Source organism: Aegilops tauschii, chromosome 1 (genome assembly GCF_002575655.3).
Source record: "Aegilops tauschii subsp. strangulata cultivar AL8/78 chromosome 1, Aet v6.0, whole genome shotgun sequence".
Lineage (NCBI taxonomy): Eukaryota > Viridiplantae > Streptophyta > Magnoliopsida > Poales > Poaceae > Aegilops > Aegilops tauschii.
The window spans coordinates 316,711,560-316,730,810 of record NC_053035.3 but is presented as its reverse complement, the minus strand read 5'-3'; the positions used below and the strand labels follow the sequence as shown (position 1 = coordinate 316,730,810).

General features: G+C 49.5%; 1 long non-coding RNA gene across 1 annotated transcript; it reads left to right on the top strand.

The window, feature by feature from the left end:
• The first annotated feature begins 473 nt into the window (after positions 1-473).
• Positions 474-16,680, top strand: LOC120976868 (uncharacterized). Its single transcript, XR_005773464.2, has 3 exons — positions 474-666; positions 2,659-2,772; positions 16,598-16,680. It is a non-coding gene; the product is annotated as an uncharacterized lncRNA (long non-coding RNA).
• The last annotated feature ends 2,571 nt before the right edge of the window (positions 16,681-19,251 follow it).

The following is a 19,251-nucleotide window of genomic DNA, read 5'->3' as shown; positions in this document are numbered from 1 at the left end:
GCGCGCGCTCCGTTCCCAATACTCATCGCAAGCCAGAGCCCACACCCGCACCAACCCCAGCCTCCACACCTCACCTTCCTCCCTCGCTCTGCCCCAACCCTAGCCGCCACATCTCTGCTTCCTCCCTTGCTCGACGCCATAGGCACTGCAGCCCCTACCTCCTTCCTGCTCGTCCGGATAGCCGCCGCCCGCCACATCCTTCCTCCTCCCTGGTCCCCGCTGGCGCCCCTTGCCCTCGTCCTCGGACAGGGGGCCTCCCGCATGGACGGTCGGGTCTTCAAACCGGGGGTAGAGGAGCAGGGGAGGGCCAAGGGGCCGTCGGTGGGGGTGGATCAGCTAGGCCGGAGACATCTGATTGCTTAGGCCCCATGGCAGCAGCCGGATCAGGGCGGCGGCGGAAGGCCATAGAGGGTCTGGCGCATGCGGGCGGAACCAACATGGGTTGGTGGAGCGACGGATGCGGGCAGGGTCAGGGGCACTGCGAGGAGTGGAAGGCAGCGGTCATACGCCAGATCGGAGCAGCAGCAGCAGGGAGCTGCTGGTGGTTCAGGTTTGCCTGTATGGCCGTCAACTCCAGCCCCGACCCGGACAGTGCCATGGGTCCGGCGAAGTGGTCCACGCTGAGGAAGAGGGAAACAACACAGGGAAGAAGCCAGCGTTCTTGTGGTTTGTTCTCCTGTCGATTTCCCCTCTTGCCTGATCTGATTTTGTGGTGAAAACAATGGTGGATTTCTCTGCTGGGTGGTCTAATTTGGGGTTGATTTATGCCCTCGATTCCTTCCTTTTCTGGTTCCTTTCCGGCTTGCTATTCATGCCGTTGCAATGGTTGGAAGAAAGGGGACCCAATACAACTTGTTACAAATCATTTCAAAGTTTCCTTGAAAGACACCATAGATGAGTTCTTTCATCATTATTTTGTGTGGACCTATCCTTGTTACTTTGTTTTTTAGTTCCCTGTGTAACCATCAGATAGCATTGCTCTTTTATTTAAGGGCGCTGATAGGCGCCGGCGCACCGGCCGAACGGTTGGGCCCGTCAAGCCCCAGCCACCCGATACATACTTTTTCAACCGTTTGATTGCTTTGTTTGAAAAGTCAAACACGCACAGGAAAACAAGAAAAAAAGGCAGCGTGCGCACATGCCAGATCCCGTGCGCTCGCCGACGGCCCGCACTTGTCCTCGTCTTCCCGAGGTTGCTTGCCACCCTCGCCACCGTGCCCGTCACCCGCGCTTGCCTGCCGCTCGACCGTCGCTCGTGCCCGACACTTGCCTCAGCTGCCTCTGCTCGCATGGTTGCAACTCGAATATAGGAGGGTTGAAGCAAAAAGACTTGCCGGTTCCAGCAAAAATAATGATGGTTCCACCAAAAGTCTCAGCAGTAGAAAAACTTCAGGAGTCGTTTGTAGCAAACAAAATTAGCTAGTTCCACCAAAAAGAAATGATGGTTCGAACAAAAAAGCATGCCGCTTCGAACAATTGTTTGCTGGTTCCAGCAAATTACATGACGCCGTGATGTGTGTCATGTAAATGGATGTAGCAATTGAGAACATTGGTTGTAGCAAAAACTCAAACGGTGGTAGCAAAAAAAGTGATGCACTCGTTCCATCCAAAAAACATGGTAGCAACAAAATTGATTGGTTCCAGCAAAAAACAAAGATGGTGGTAGCAAAAATGTACACTGGTTGTACCAAAAGCAAATGACATGGTAGCAAAAATTTGGGTTGGTTCCATAAAAAAACGAACACGATGGTAGCAAAATAATTGATTGGTTCCAGCAAAAACTGAAGATGGTGGTAGCAAAATTGTACACTGGTTGTACCAAAAAGCAAATGACATGGCAGCAAAATTTTGGATTGGTTCCATCAAAAAGCAAACATGGTGGTAGCAAAATGGGACGCTGGTTCCAGCAAAAAATATGGTCGTCGCCATCCTCACCGGTCGTTGTTTGCTATCGCAGCAAAATGGGATGCCGGTTCCAGCAAAACAGAGAGCTGGTTCCAGCATTTTTGCCGGCCGGTTGCAGCACATGTCCTCGCCGTGGACGTCGCCGGGCGTAGCAGGGACAGTCACCGGTTCCAGCATCCTCGCTGGGTGGCCTCGTCATCTCCAACACACGGTTGCAGCACATGGTATGCAGCCCCCAAAACGCCGGTCGGCGTGGTTGTAGCTTTGGACGTAGGTGCGCGGTGCGGCTCGGCCTATTGTAGTATCGCTGGTCGCCGTCTCCAGCAACCGTGGATGTCCTTCCCCACGGTAGCCGCTCGCCCTGGCTCCCGTAGCAGCACCTCCGCCTCCCTTCCTTCAGAACGGTGCAATCCGCGGCCACCGGAGCAGTGGATTTGGTTGCGTTAGAGATCAACGGAGGAGCAGGATTAGGTGAGGAGTGGATATTGGAGAGGAAATCCAGAGAAAGGGGATCCACGGTACTGTTATTTTGGGGAGAAAGAATGATAGAGGAAGGATGCGTAGACGGAAATGAGGTGAAATGAGTGGTGGAGCTCAGAGGTGAAGAGATAAGGCATGGCACAGGCGGTGGATGGGGCACGTGACGTGTGGAGGAGAAAAGAATGAGTAGCTGCGTGAGAGAGCGGTGTGACCGGCCGAAGATTTGGCCGGCACGCCGATTTTAAACGTTTCCCTTTATTTAATTGAATGCAGGTATATCTGAGGTATTAGGACGATTGGCCAGTGGATGGAAAAGGTATTGGTACAAAAGTCATTGACAAACTGTAACAGGCTTATGCATCTGAGATTCCTATGATGGCGAAAAAGGTATTTTCCATTGGTACTCTTCCACAATTCAACAATGAGTTTATTGTTGGGTTTGCATTCCCATTCCTATAGGTTCTTGCCTTCAAAGGTGGGGCGACTTTACCCTTGCTTGCTTGCAAGCTGTTCAATGAAATGCCTATGCAATCAGAAAACATCCTTATCTTTTGTTTCATCTTGCTGCTGCTAGAAACTGGTTTGTTCTTAGTGCTGCTAAGGAATTTAGAGCTGTAGATAAAGGCTTGTAGTAGGAGGGTGATCATTACACCGATGAAATAGCAGATTGTATAGGCTTACTGCCATATCGTTCATTTGCGTGCTCCGGACTGCATATTTTTGCCCTTGGGAGATTAAGCCATTGTGGCGTTGCTTGGTAAGTAGACGATGGGATAACTTGTCAGTTCAGTTTAGATATGCATGCATGACCTAATAATGATGACTCATAATCTTAGGTTTAAGGTGTGTGGTTTAGTCAAGTGTGCGTCAAGGAGATGGCTAGCCGCACAATGTTGGGTATAGAAAGAACGCCATATCTGTTGAGGATATAGACCTTAGAGTCACCCGCCAGGAGGGGCCGGGTTACTCGAATGGTCATTGCCAGAAGCCCGGAGCTAAGTTTCAAGATGATGGGCCAGAGATGGGCTGAGACCCGGATATGGCTTAGGGCCTGTAGCTACAATCATTATTATAGTAGACTTGTAGTGTAAGGCAAGTATAGTTTAGAGTCCGAGCCGGACGTTCTTATGAGCCGGCCGAGACTCTAAGGGCTGCTCGGCGTCAGCCTCCCTATATAAAGGGACGACCCGGCAGCGGTTCAAGGACGACAACCTCATCGAGAGCCGGGCATAGCTGTTTAGTTCCCTGGCGATCGTAACCCTAATCAATATCACCTCAAACTGGACGTAGGCTTTTACCTTCATCGTAAGGGGCCGAACCAGTATAAACCCTCGTGTTCCTTGTCCCGCATAACCCCTTCAAGCTTCCTGGTTGCGATGGCTCCACGACTAAGTCCTAGCTCGAGGACATCTGCCGTGACAATTCCACGACAGTTGGCGCCCACCATGGGGCCAGCGCACGGTGGATTTGAGTTCTTGAAGGGCAGCTTCGAAGGGCTCAGGGGATACGCCGTGGGCCGGATGACCAAGAGTCGTCGCGGCAAGCTCTACATCGACGATGCAAACTGGGGCCCCGACGTCGGCTCAATTGAGTACGGGTACCGGGTCCCCTTCGGCGGAATTCATGTTTTCATCGGCAAGATTGGTGAGCCGGGCCCTGAGCCGGGTCTCTGCGCTGATCTCATCGAGACGGCTCAGCTTGCGCGACCCGCCCAGGCCCGGCCTGCCTTAAAACATGCTTTTGTGGGGTGTATCCATGGGGGACTCTCCGATCGATCTGGATCCGGTGATGAGGCGGCCGCCGGCTCTGATGACGAGTCGGCCACCGATGAGTCAAACTCGTTGTACCAGCTTCAAGATGGCAGGCTCATGGGTTGTTTCGATGGTGACAGTATTCCGGACCTTTTAGAGCCACCAAGTCAGGTTGGAGTTTTTATGGCTGGTGCGCAGCCTGTTCAGAACCTCGCTGCTGGAGCGGGAAAACCGGTGCCTTCTCCGGCTCAGGTGCTAATGGATCTCACGGACAAGATGACGGCCCTGTTAACCGCCACGGTTGACCCGGCGGATCAAGCTCAGCATGATGGGGAGGTGGCACAGCTAAAATTGGATCTGATAAAAGCTAAAGAGGATCTTGCAGCAGAAGGGATCAGGCTGGCTGCGGAGCGGGCGGCTCTCGACGCCCGGACTCAGCTGATTCAGGCGCAGTCCTTCCAACTCACGATGGATCAGAACGCGGCCAACGAGGTCATGAGAAGGAGGCATCAGAAGGCCCAGTCTCGACTCCCACCGGTTTACGATCCACGCAATCTTTTCAACACGCCGGGTGCAGGGTCTAGTAACCCGCCAGGGGTCATTGCGCCCGGGTCTGGACCCCTTATTCAGCCACGGGTGATGGGGCCTCCCCAGGTGCCCCCTGCCCCGCCTCAGTATGTGCCAATACCCCCGGGTCATTATGATAACCCGCTGGAGAACATGGTAGCTGCGGCAGCACGACTGGCGGCTCTCCCCGTTGACGGCGACTCTCCGGCGGCCATCGAAACCCACCGGGTCAGGGAACTCCTGCAGACGGCACTGGCACAGCAAGAGGTGTACTCCTACAACCGGGACAGGATCCACTCGACCCCTCGTCCAGGCCAGAGCCCGAGTTACAGCCGGCACATGGTCTCAGCAACCGGCTCAAGTAATGTCCGACGCCATGACCCGCCCCCTGGCCATGGCCCGCCTCATAATGGAGCCTTTTACGCAGCAGACCAAGCGCGGCAAGAGGCGGAGCAGGTGCCTCAATTGACGGCTTACCAGACCCCCCGGTTTATCCAACGACGTCCGTTGATGTGGGTATTTCTACCAGGACCGGGGGTGTCCCTTGTTTGGTGACAGCCATCCGTAATGAACGTCTGCCTAAAGACTTCAAGGGCCCTAGGAAGGTGCCTAACTATACAGCTGACTTACAGCCTGCAGCCTGGATTGAGAGTTATGAGATGGCTATGGAATTGCTAGAGGTCAGTGAGGCGGCCATGGCCAAATATTTCACCATGATGTTAGATGGAACTGCCCGCACGTGGTTGAAAGGGCTACCACCGAACTCCATTGGGTCTTGGGCTGAGCTGAAAGCCCGGTTCATTCAAAACTTTAAAGATACCTGTAGGCAGTCTATGTCTATTGTGGATTTGACTAACTGTAAGCAGCAGGAGGGTGAATCCACGACCCATTGGGTTCGCCGGGTCAAGGAGATCATACATTCATCAGATAAGATGGATGCCGGCTCTGCAGTCTTAATGTTGGAACAGAACTGTCGCTTTGTGCCCCTTAAGATGAAACTCGGACGGCTTAAACGCGACTGCACCGATATGGGTACCCTAATGGCGGCTCTTGTCAAGTACGCCGATTCTGACGGTACCAAGGATCCCCCTTCAGACGATGAAAGGACAGGGAAGGGAAAGAAGAACGGCAACGGCAAGGGTCCTCAGTTTAACCCGGGGAACCAAGGAGGAGGCAAGCGTAAGGCCGATGGCAGCCTAGAGTTTGTAGCCAACGCCAACTCCCAAGGTAATAACCAGCGACGCAAGGGGAGGCCCCCTCCCCGAGGCGGCGGGTCAGGTCCAACGCTGGAGCAGCTGTTGAATGAACCTTGTCCAAGGCATGGCTCTAGAGAGAAGCCAGCGACTCACCTGTGGAAGGATTGCGCGATCATGAAGGCCTTTAAGAGCTACAATGGCCCGGGCGGCGGATCAGGCACCGGCGGCTTTCATGGCCCGGGCGGCGGCTCAAATTCCGGTCCTCAGAACGGTCAAGGGGGCTTTAATCAACAGTCTGGTCAGGGTCATCAACAGCAGCAGGGGGGTTATCAGACCAACCCAAAGCAGCTTAGCGGTGGACAGTATCATGTGTTCACCACCAGTTTGTGCAAACGGGATCAGAAGCTTCACAAGAGAGCTGTTCATGCTGTTGAGCCGGCGGTTCCACGCTACTTACAGTGGTATGAGCAGCCTATAGTGTGGAGTAGGGAGGATCACCCTCCCCGGGTGGATAACCCGGGCCACTTGGCCTTAGTGGTGGCTCCTCAGGTGGGAGGCTATAAGTTCACAAAGGTACTCATGGATGGAGGCAGCAACATCAATATCCTCTATTATGAGACTTTCCGTCATATGGGGCTAGTCGATAAGAACCTTAGCCAGTCAAACACTATCTTCCATGGTGTGGTACCCGGTAAGTCGGCTTATCCAGTCGGCAAGATCAAATTGGAAGTGGCTTTTGGTGATGAGAACAACTACAGGGTGGAGAAGCTGACCTTTGAGGTGGTCAAGATAAGAAGTCCATACCATGCTATATTTGGACGGCCGGCTTATGCCAAGTTCATGGCACGGCCGTGCTATGTGTACTTACAGCTCAAAATGCCGGGTCACAACGGGACTATTACGGTTCACGGCAGCCGAAAGGTGGCTCTAGAGTGCGAGGAAGGCGACGCGGCTTATGCAGAGTCTGTTTGTGCTACAGAGGAGTTGAAGTTTTACAAAGACAATGTTGACCCAACAGATATGACCTCTCTGAAAAAGCCAACCACGGAGAATGAACCAGCAATGAAATTTAAATCAGCTGATGAGACTAAACTTGTTGATTTTGTTCCAGGTGACTCGTCTTAGCAGTTTAGCATCAGTGCAAATCTGGACCCGAAATAGGAAAGCGCGCTCATCGAGTTCATCCGTGAGAATAGGGACATCTTTGCGTGGAAACCTTCTGACATGCCAGGTGTACCTAGAGAACTCGCTGAGCACACTCTCAATGTTGATCCAAAATTTAAGCCGGTCAGACAGTTCCTTCGACGGTTTAACGAAGAGAGGCGGAAAGCTATTGGTGAAGAAGTGGCCCGGCTCTTGGCGGCCGGGTTCATTGTTGAAGTTTTTCACCCGGAGTGGTTGGCTAACCCGGTGCTCGTACTCAAGAAGAACGGCACCTGGCAGATGTGTGTGGACTACACGGACTTGAACAAGGCGTGTCCGGCTGATCCTTTTGCTCTCCCCCATATCGACCAAATCATTGATGCTACGGCAGGTTGTGCACGCTTAAGTTTCTTGGATGCTTACTCCGGGTATCATCAGATTAAGATGGCAGTTAAGGACCAGGAGAAGACGGCGTTCATCACTCCCTTTGGAGCTTTATGCTAGGTGTCTATGCCCTTTGGACTCAAGTGTGCACAGGCGACTTACCAGCGTTGTGTACAGAATTGTCTTCATAAACAGATCGGGCGCAATGTTCACGCTTACGTGGACGATATTGTGGTTAAATCCATCAAAGAGGGAACCCTGATAGATGATTTAAGAGAAACCTTTGATAATCTCCGGGTCTATAAGATGATGCTTAACCCGGCCAAATGTGTCTTTGGTGTTCCTGCAGGCAAACTATTGGGCTTCTTGGTTTCTGACAGAGGCATTGAGGCTAACCCGGAGAAGATCAAGGCCATCACCTCACTAGCCAAACCGGCGTGTATGAATGACGTTCAGCGCTTGGCGGGTCGCATCGCTGCTTTAAGCCGGTTTATAAGCCGTTTGGGTGAGAAGGCTATGCCCTTATATCAGTTGATGAAGAAAACTGATAACTTTGTCTGGAATGATGCGGCTAATACCGCTTTTGAGGATTTGAAAAATCAGCTGGCAGAGCCCCCTGTCCTTGCAGCTCCGGTTGATAAGGAGCCCTTACTACTGTATGTAGCGGCAAACGCACGAGCCGTCAGCGTGGCTATTGTGGTGGAGCGCAAGGAGGCGGGTAAGGAGCATCCGGTTCAGCGGCCGGTTTATTATGTCAGCGAAGTGCTCATTGAGTCCAAACAGCGGTACCCGCATTGGCAGAAGCTTGTATATGGTGTGTTCATGGCGAGCCAGAAGCTTAAGCATTATTTTCAGGGTCATCCCATCACTGTGGTCAGTTCTGCCCCTCTTGGTGATATGATTCAAAACAGAGAGGCCACAGGGAGAATTGCTAAGTGGGCTATAGAACTTGGACCTCATGGTCTCAAATATGTGCCACGTACTGCTGTTAAATCTCAGGCTTTGGTGGATTTCATCAATGATTGGACGGAGTCACAAGTGCCTGAGCAAAAGCCAGATAACACTTATTGGACTATTCACTTTGATGGGTCCAGACAGCTGGAGGGCTCGGGGGCTGGCGTTATATTAGCTTCCCCTAAGGGTGACAAGTTCCATTATGTGCTACAATTGATGTTTCCTTGCACTAATAATGCGGCTGAGTATGAGGCTTTGCTCCATGGTCTTCGGGTGGCTAAGGAGATGAGCTTAAGCCGGGTAAGGTGCTTTGGTGACTCATACTTGGTGGCTCAACAAGTATCAGGCACCTGGGATTCTAAGGATCCTCTCATGGCGGCTTATCGCCGCGAGGTTGATGCCATTGCTGGGCATTTTCAGGGATACCAAGAGGAGCACATTGATCGCAGGAAGAACGAGGCGGCTGATGCTTTAAGCCGGCTAGGCTCTCAGCGAAAGACGGTGCCGCCTAACACTTTCCTGGGTGTCCTGTATAACCCCTCGGTTAAGTTGCCTACAGAGGAGGACTTGGCTATCCCTGACCCGGAGGCACGACTGGTGGCGGCTCTTCATGTCATACCAGATTGGACAATGCCATATCTGGCTTATATAACCCGGGGAGAGTTGCCTGAGGATGAAACTTTGGCCAGGCAAATAACCCGGCGGGCTAAGTCAATGATCGTCATCAATGGCGAGTTACATCACCGCAGTGTTTCAGGGGCTTTTCAACGTTGTATCTCCCCTGAGGAAGGTCAAGAGATCTTGCGTGAGATCCATGAAGGGGATTGTGGCCATCATGCCAGCTCAAAATCCCTTGTGGCCAAGGCTTTCCGTCATGGTTTTTATTGGCTGACGGCTCATGCTGATGCAGAGGACTTGGTCAGTAAATGTGATGGTTGCCAAAGGTTTTCACGACGGGCTCACGTGCCGGCTCAGGAGTTGAGGATGATCCCAATCACTTGGCCCTTTGCGGTCTGGGGGCTTGATATGGTTGGGCCTTTTAAACGGTCCAAGGATAAGAAGACCCACCTCTTGGTGGCAGTTGACAAATTCACGAAGTGGGTGGAAGCTGAGCCGGTTAGCAAGTGCGACGCAGCCACGACGGTTCAATTTATGAAAAAGGTGATTTTCCGCTTTGGTTTTCCGCACAGCATTATAACTGACAATGGCACCAATCTCTCCAAAGGCGCTATGGAAGAGTTTTGTCAACGAGAGCATATCCGACTTGATGTTTCTTCAGTGGCTCACCCCCAATCCAATGGTCAGGCTGAGAGAGCTAACCAGGAGATTCTGAAGGGCATCAAGCCCCGGCTTTTGGTCCCTTTGCAACGGACGCCGGGTTGTTGGGTGGAGGAGTTGCCCTCCGTCTTATGGAGCATCAACACTACTCCTAACAGGTCTACAGGCTTCACGCCTTTCTTCATGGTTTATGGAGCAGAAGCAGTCCTCCCCAACGACATCCGTCACGATTCACCTCATGTGGCGGCTTATGTTGAGACAGATAATGAACAGGCGCGCCAAGATGCTCTGGACTTGTTGGACGAAAAGCGTGATGTGGCAGCAGCCCGTTCAGCGATTTACCAACAAGACCTGCACCGTTATCATAGCCGCCAGGTCAAATCCCGGGTCTTCCAGGAAGGCGACCTTGTGCTCCGGCTCATCCAGGATCAAACAGATGCACACAAGTTATCCCCACCTTGGGAAGGGCCCTTTGTGGTCAGTAAGAACTTGCACAACGGGTCATATTACCTCATTGATATTCGGGAACATAAAGATTCGCGTAAATCTGAGGAGGAGACCCGTCGGCCGTGGAATATAGCTCAGCTTCGGCCTTACTACACTTGAGCTACCGGCTCTTGTGGTGTACATATTTATCTCAGACATGTATATATTATGATAAGCAATAAAGCAGGACCTCTGTCCTTTTTTCTCCTCCAATTATGCGTGTGTTATTTTTTACATGCTGATTTAAAGGAGGATCCGGCTTATGATCGTATTCGAGTCTAGCCGTAAGCAGTAAGGTCACTTGGGGGCTTCTTGTTCAAACATGGGTCGTATTCGAACCAAAGAGAACATAGCTGTCGATACCCACTTGATTGGCAAAGTGCCGAGCTCATTAGGAAGTTAATTTTGGTCATATTTGAATCACAGTTTAACCCCTCTGAGAACCGACGTGGATCGTATTCGAATCAGCGTCGTTAAACAATTTTAAGAATCATTTGGGGGCTTCCTGTTCAAACATGGGTCGTATTCGAACCAAAGAGAACATAGCTGTCGGTACCCTCTTGATTGGCATCGCCACACCCACTGGGGGCTATATGATCGTATCCGAATCTTGGCTTAACCCCTTTTGGGCCGGGTCTCTGGTCGTATTCGAACTGGAAGCCCCTAAGTTCTGATTTATCACAAGTTTACTCTGATTATGACAAAGTGTGCATGGTCGGGTCTCACTTGCCGGCTTAATTTTGGTTTATCTTGTTAGTTGAACATCATGGATGTCATCAAGGCAAGTAAATTAGAGTTAAGATACCAACCGTGCTACCCGGGTTATTTAATCCGGAAGTATGCTTACAGGCCGTTAAGTGTGTTATCACGGCTATGTTCAGAGTATAACTAAGGACCAGTCTTCTTTGATTCATATTCCGGGTTATCCATCTCAAACACCTAATTCTCAGGGTGGTAAGCCGCCTTGAGACTTGTGATTTGCCTTTCTATGCAGATACTTAAAGGCACCTTTTAAGGTTGAGAAGGACAAAGGGATAATTATGACCCGGAGGAACACCAAAAGGATAACTTCAAGGGATTTCAGCATTCATTACGTGCACGATGGCACGGCAGAGATAAATTGTTGCACCTATTCTATTACAAAATTCGTCAAGTTTCAAGGATGGAGCGTTGTTCGGTGAACCGCCAGCCGCTTTATGATGCCTGCTAAGTCGAAGTCTCCGGCTCGTTCCTGTCCTCTCCTCCGGCTGATCCAAAGACTTGGAAAGTTGATGACTTCCAGTCGATGCCGCGAAGAGCTTCGAATTGGGCTTCTTCATCAACTAACCCCGCCGGGTCAATCTCTGGGGCGAAGGTGTGCTGACGAGCCGGAGGGATCAGATTGAGGGCTTCATAGCGAGGGGTTGGAATCCTCTGATTCGCCACATCATAACCCGGCTGGTACTTGGTTAAGTCAGTGTCATTCCTGATGAGGGTGGCCACTGGGCGTACAACCTTCACACATGCCGCGAAGTCCTTCTGGTCGAAGGCTGAGCCGTCTTCCTTCAGGCTTGGGTAACCCAGGGCGATGTCTGCCGGGTCTAGCTCCGGCAGAAATGCCTTAGCCCGGCTCAGCGCGGCGATTGCTCCGGCTCTTGCGGAGGCCCTTCGCAGTTCTTGGATCCGCTGCGGCAGAACGGCGAGCCGGCGCAGGACTTCGGCCAGGTGAGTCGGCACCTCATTGGATAGGGCCACCACGGCTAAGGCGCGCTGTGACCCGGTGTAGAGCTGCTCTACCAAGGTGTACACGGCCTTTAGCTTGGTGACCACGCTCTGGTTGAGGTTGGCACTTCTGGGACCTGTTTAACAACATCAGATAAGCCGGTGACAAGGATGAATCAGGAGATGTAAACATTCTAACATGGATGAAAGCCGGTGAGGCGACTTACCGAAGATGGCGGCTACCATTTGGGAAACCTGGCGCTTTAGGCCGGAGATCTCGGTGGTTTTCTCAGAGAGCGCCTTCTCCGCCTGTTTCGCCCGGGTCACCAGTGCGGCCTTCTCCTCAGCCCAGGCCTTCCGCTCAGCATCAAATTCGGTCTTCAGCTTCTCTTGAGCGGCGATGCTGGAGACAAACTTGGCGTTTGCCTTCCGGGTTTCCATCTCCTGTGTCTTCAGCCGGCTCTTGAGATCCGCAAGGTCCGACTCTAATTTCTTGCCAACAGCCTGCATATATTTCCGGGTTATTAACAGTCATTATATAAGTCCCAAGCGCTTTCCAAGAAAAGACACTTGGCACTTGGGGGCTAATGCATATTGAACGTATCTATCTACGTACTGCCGGCTCAGTTGAGTAAGCCGGAACCTAAGTCTACAACATATTCAAGTATAAGTCGTCGACTTGGGGGCTAGCATGACAAGGGTCACTATATAGTAAGTAAGAAGACAGCAGAAGGATACCTCAGATTTTTGTTGGATCTGGTTGACCATGGCGATCTCGGCGTCCCGGCTCTTGTGGACTTGGTTGATGTAGCCAGAGACGAGCTCTCCAATGCTCAAGTCGGTGTAGCCGGAGAGGTCCAGGTTCACCCGGTGGGGCTGCAGTAACTCCCCGTTCGCGGAGCATTTGACCAACGCGGTCGGTCTCCCCGGCTCAACGAATTCCGTCCCGGTAATTACCACGTCCGGGTCGTCTGCTGGTGGGGCTGAGCCGGAGGCCTCCGGGTTAACCGACGCTTCGGTCGTTGTCTTGGTAGTCGGGGTAGGAGCTTCAGGCGCCGTGTCCATTGGAATGGTGGCTTCGGGGGCGGAGGTAGCTGGCGGCTCTTGAGCCGTCGCCTCCGGGTCAGGCAAGTCTGGCACTCCGGCTGACCTGGTTTTCTTTGCTCTTTTAGTGAGCTTTGCCTGGGCACTGAAAAAACAGAAGTGTTAGGCACACAAAGAGTAAGCACAGACAGATAATGTAAGGAGATTGTTATTACCCGGGTGCAGTCTTGAAGGCCGGCAGACTTGACTGCATGGAGTCACCCGAAGATGGGGAGGTCTCCTGATAATTAGAGTCAGAAGAGTTGAGTGGCTGACGGATAACACCCGCCAACGGATGAAAAGGGTACAGGTGAGAAAAAACCTCAGTACGACGCTTCCTGGTTGCGTCGGGTAACCCGGCGGAGAGGTCGGTGTCCTTACGGGCCCGGGTGTGACGCCGGCTTTCGTGAACGTGCTGCTTCAAAAGAAATTGAGGGTCTTGGTGAGCTAATGGATGTGAAAAGCTTACTTTCCGGGTTACTCTTCGGACTTTCAGCTGTGGCAAAGGCTCCGAGTCGGAGGGAAGTGACATTACCTCTTCAACCACCGGGTTACTGGCGCCGGTGTCATCCTGTCAATGAGCAAATGTTGATAAGGCGGACAGCAACAAGCAACAAATATGGCAAGAATTTAAAGGTTTAAGGATTACCTCTGACTCGGAGCTGTCGCTTAATTGCAATAGCTCCGAAGCAGTGGGTCTGCTTCCCTTTTTGCGAGGGGCGGCTTTCTTGGCGGCTTTCTTCGCCTTCCTGGCCTTCTTGGCCACCTCATGGTCATATTTGACCCGCCAGAACTTATCATCAGCCTGAAAGATACAATGATTGATTCTTAAAACGGTTCAGTTGAAGGTTATATGCAGACGAAGATAAAAGTTAAGGTCAGCAGCTTACCGCTGGGGCTGGATTGATCTTGCAGAAGGGGGCTAGCCCGGTTCTTCCGCAATCTGCCAAGCTCTCGTTTAGAAGAGCCTTGGTCTCCTCCTCTGCAACGTCTTCTGGAAGATCATTGCGACTGTGCCTCTGCGGGTCATCCTTTCGCCCGGTGTACTCACACATTAAGCCGGGGCGGCGACTCAATGGGATCACCCGCCATGAGATCCAAACCCGGACCAGATCAATTCCGTTCAGACCGTTGCCTAGCAGGGCCTTGATCTTATTGATCGTTGGAAGCAGAGGCTGGCGTTCCGCGGCAGTCAGTTTGTCGGACAGCGGATGAGTCGGCTCTAGGCGCGTTGGGCGAAAGCCGGGCAGCGGGTTCTCGTCAGCCGGGGACGTATCTTGGCAGTAGAACCAAGTCATATTCCAGTCCTTAGGGTGGCTCGGCGGCTCTGCGTAAGGGAACAGACAGTCCCTACGCCGCTGGATGGAGATGCCTCCTAACTCTAGACTCGGCCCATTGGCGCACTCATTTTGGCGGTTTAAGTAAAACAGCTCTCTGAAGAGCAGCAGACTCGGCTCTTCTCCAAGATACACTTCACAAAAGACTTGGAAGTTGCAGATGTTGGATACGGAGTTGGGTCCTATATCCTGAGGTCGTAGGTCAAAGAAGTTGAGCACGTCCCTGAAGAACTTTGAGCCGGGCGGTGCGAAGCCCCGGCTCATGTGGTCTGCGAAGATCACTACCTCCCCGTCCCTTGGCTGTGGTCTCTCTTCCGACGGGTCAGGGGCACGGTAGGACATAATTTCCTTCTTAGGCAAATATCCGGACTTAACGAAATTGGCCAGGGTCTCGTCGGTGACGTTGGACTTCATCCAGTTGCACGTGATGGGAGCCTTGGGAGGCATGGTGAAGGTTGGTGGTCTATGATAAAGAGAAAAGTATCCGGGTTAATTATAAGCCGGAGATCTATTGTTCAAACTAAGGTGGCGGCTTATGAAGGGGACTAATGATATATATTCAGATACGGTGGGTTATTTAAGCCGTAGGGGCATTCAGAATAAGTTGGTCATCTACGGCTTACCGCAGTTAAGCCGGAGGATTCTACGGAGCATGGTTCTCTTTAAACCGGAAAGTTCTACAGCGCGTGTTTTCTTTAAGTCGGAAATATAAGCCGCCAAGATTCAAGGGCTGCAGTTTTTACTAAGTGTGGTAAAACAGGTTTCACATATTGCAGTAACTTTTTTGGATCAAAATGGTCGGGTGAAATGAAAATTTTCTAGACCTAAAAAACAGAGGCAGGAGAAGTTCTTGAGGTTGAACACGGTTCTTATGCAGTAAAGAGAGGGTTTCTTGCAGGTGAAATGGATATCAAACATCTACCGCAGTGGTTCTACGCAGAGTTAAGATCAAGAGAAGGGTGGTAAAAAACAAAACTACCGCAGGCCGCAACGAACATGAAGAACACAGACGAACTCTACCACAGATCTGTTCTAGCAAGGCAGAGGAGACTCACCGGAGTTGGGGAAGAGCGGAAGTCGCCGCCGTTATCTGGTCCGAGTCAGGGTGATGCAGCGGCCGGGTTGATGAAGATCAAGGGTGCGACGGCGGTGGCAGTGGCAGAGCTCGGGCAGAAGAGCGACGGCGCGAGGAGGAAGAAAGAGAGCGTGGGAAGAGCACGTTGGGCCGGCCTATTTATAAGGCGAAGTCATAAGTGGGCGCGAGATTCAAGGAGACCTCGGCGTGGTTATCTCCCCCTCACGACGCCTCGATTTTCGGAAAGACAGTAAAAGCAAAGATCCGTTGCGGATCTGGCGGAGTAAAAACGGACTTAATGGAGGATGACGTCACGGCGGATTATCCGGAGTCCGGAGGATGACGTCACTCCGGGTTATGGCCTTCATACGAAAGGTAAGCCGGAGATTTTTTCTGTCGGCAGAGTTGAAGATTGACACGAGCCGGCTCAAGTCAATCTGGGGCCTAATGTTGAGGATATAGACCTTAGAGTCACCCGCCAGGAGGGGCCGGGTTACTCGAACGGTCATTGCCAGAAGCCCGGAGCTAAGTTTCAAGATGATGGGCCAGAGATGGGCCGAGACCCGGATATGGCTTAGGGCCTGTAGCTACAATCATTATTATAGTAGACTTGTAGTGTAAGGCAAGTATAGTTTAGAGTCCGAGCCGGACGTTCTTATGAGCCGGCCAGGACTCTAAGGGCTGCTGGGTGTCAGCCTCCCTATATAAAGGGACGACCCGGCAGCGGTTCAAGGACGACAACCTCATCGAGAGCCAGGCATAGCTGTTTAGTTCCCTGGCGATCGTAACCCTAATCAATATCACCTCAAACTGGACGTAGGCTTTTACCTTCACCGTAAGGGGCCGAACCAGTATAAACCCTCGTGATCCTTGTCCCGCATAACCCCTTCAAGCTTCCTGGTTGCGATGGCTCCACGACTAAGTCCTAGCTCGAGGACATCTGCCGTGACAATTCCACGACAATATCATTCATTTGCATGCTCTGGACTGCATATTTTTGCCCTTGGGAGATTAAGCCACTGTGGTGTTGCTTGGTTAGTAGACGATGGGATAACTTGTCAGTTCAGTTTAGATATGCATGCAGGACCTAATAATGATGACTCATAATCTTAGGTTTAAGGTGTTTGGTTTAGTCAAGTGTGCGTCAAGGAGATGGCTAGCCGCACAATGCTGGGTATAGAAAGAACCAATTGTTATACACATGATAGTTAGAGGCATTATGAAGGAATTGCTATAAGGTGTTTATTTACTTATTAGTGACAAGACATTGAATGTGGAACATTACAGAGAAATGATTGACTATTTGACAGAAGTATTAGATGAGTTTCGGACGACAAGGTAATGGCGTAGAGGTAGCATCATACATACTGTTCTGGTTGGTTAGCTTCACGCTCTAAAGCTAGGATTTTAATTCTCTGAGTGTAAGTAATGTATTGTTATACCAGATGAAATATATGTAGGCACTGCTAACATGATTTTGGTTATAGGCGAAAGTATATTTTTTAGATCCATCTGTTCAATTATTAGGCCCATTCTTTACTAGAAGTCCAGAACTATGTTATTTGGTAATTGTGTCAAAGCTCGCCTGGTTGTGCTGTATTGCATTGTGAATGCTATGTTGTTGGGGAATCAGCGAGCTTGGTTATATTTCTGTGGCCGTCATGTTAACTGGTGGCCGTAGCGCTCGCTTGCTAGCTACGAGTTCTTCTTGTGTGTTTGCTTAGTGGCTTAGTTATGTGTGTGTGTCCGGGCACCTGTTGTGTTTTTGCTGGCTTGTTGGTGCGTGCATGATTGTTGTGACTGGGCGCTGGTTGTTCGCTGCTAGGCTGCTGATGGCATGCTACCTGCTTTGAAAAAAGGAATGAAAGGAAGCATTTTTTCATAGAACAAATATATTGTAAAATTTTCCATGGAAAGCCTGCATATTTAGCAAGGAAAAGGAGTCTAGAGAGCCTTAGGTTCTTGTTATGTGTTGATTTTGCAAAATTTCTGCAGCTATATATTTTCTCAATCCAAAAGACAAATTGTACTCAACCTTCAGTATAATGTATTTCTAATTGTTCATAACTACTTAATTTTTTGTTGTGATTTTGCAAGATATTGAAATTATTGTATTTCAAAATTGTTATACTGATTCCTTGATGCTCTGTTCATGGCTTTTTTCTTATTTTATCCTTCTTTGCTTTTTTCCTTTCCTACAAGAAGATGTCGAGTCATGTAATATGTTCAAAGAAGAGAGAATCTGCATTTTATGAATCCTTTCTTCTTTCTTCATTGTTACTTCAAGTTAGTGAATTCATTTAAGTTCTATTGAGCAGCTTCATGTGATGGTTTCTTCATCTACACATCTTATTCAGTCATGAGGCCAGTAAGATATTTTGCCTTTTAGAAAAAGGGAGATGCCATTTAGACCTTACTCTTCCAACTTGATCTTTAACTTGCTACTACTGTTTCTAAGCATTTTCCCAAGCATTTTTTATTTGCTTCAGAGAATGAGCTCACCTTATTCAGTGGATGTGCCAAGTAAAAAAAATAAAAACTGAGCAATTAGTTCCACTCTTAAATTTTGTACAGCAGTCCAAATTATCCAATAAATCATTTGTTAGCAGGGTCACATTATAGAAGTTGAATCAGTTGTTCCAAATTACCCAGTGAGACTTATTCCATTTGTTTATCCTTTTGTCCTTTTAATCAAGAACAATGTTTAGAGCTTACATGGTTGTCGAAATTTAGTTCTGTAAAAGAGGAATATTGATATCATGCAATGATCAGTGTAGATTAGGATAGTTATCGAGTTCTTCCTCAGTTTTCATTGAGCAAAGATTGAATTTGTATGATTTGTTCTAATACCAAGTAAATCTTGGTCTTCATTGTGTTAGTTGTCATACGGAGTTTTTTTGGCTATTTTCGTTTAAATTGGTAGTTGATGTGAAAAAGTGTGTTGACATGCATGTAACCAAATCATGTATTAATGTGAGGTACTACATATACTTGCCTATCTCTTTCCATAAGCACAGCCCTCTTGATCCAACTAGGAACATCAAAACCAAATGGGATATCATTGAGTGGACTTCAGATGGCCATGCTGTGAGTACACCATTAGTATCTGAATCTGCTTTGTATAATTAAGACACACTTTCTACATATCGCTGCTATATTGATACCATGTGATCACTTAACATGAGTGTGACTAGCCTATTTTCTTGCCTAACTATGTGATTAGATGTAGTAATGCATGGCTTCTCTATTTAAATGAAGATTTGTGTTTATCATAATAATTATATACCACAGACTTGTTTCTTTCTGTTTATATAATAATGCAGTTCGTCTTCTACCATATGTTTTTTTCATTACATGTCTTCTAATTGTTCATCTTTTTTTCTCTTTCAACGACAAAATAACTTCGCGTTTCGAAATATTTAGTACGCCGTCATGGTCTTTCTTAAGGGTGTTCAGGCCTTTTTTTCCTTCTATAAATTACTTCCTTCGTTCCATAATGTAGTGCCTATAGATTTTTACAGAAGTCAAACATTACAAACTTTGACCATGTTTATAGAGAAAAGTTGGTACATCTAGAATTCCAAATGCACATCATTGGATACATCGTGAGTTATATTTTCAGAATGTACATGTTTGGAATTGTAGATGTAGACAATTTTCTCTATACACTTGGTCAAAGTTGGCAAAGTTTGACTTTCACAAAAATCTATAGGCACTACATTGTGGAATGAAGGGAGTAGTGGTCTTCTATTCATGTTGCGAACCCCAATATGGCATCTCGCCATTCCCCACAATCCACATGTTAAGTATGGATTTATTTAATGATAATATGATATCAACTGCCTTTTCTTCAGGATAATCTGACACCTAATAAGGACCAAGAGAACAACAGAGATGCTAAGAGGCAACCT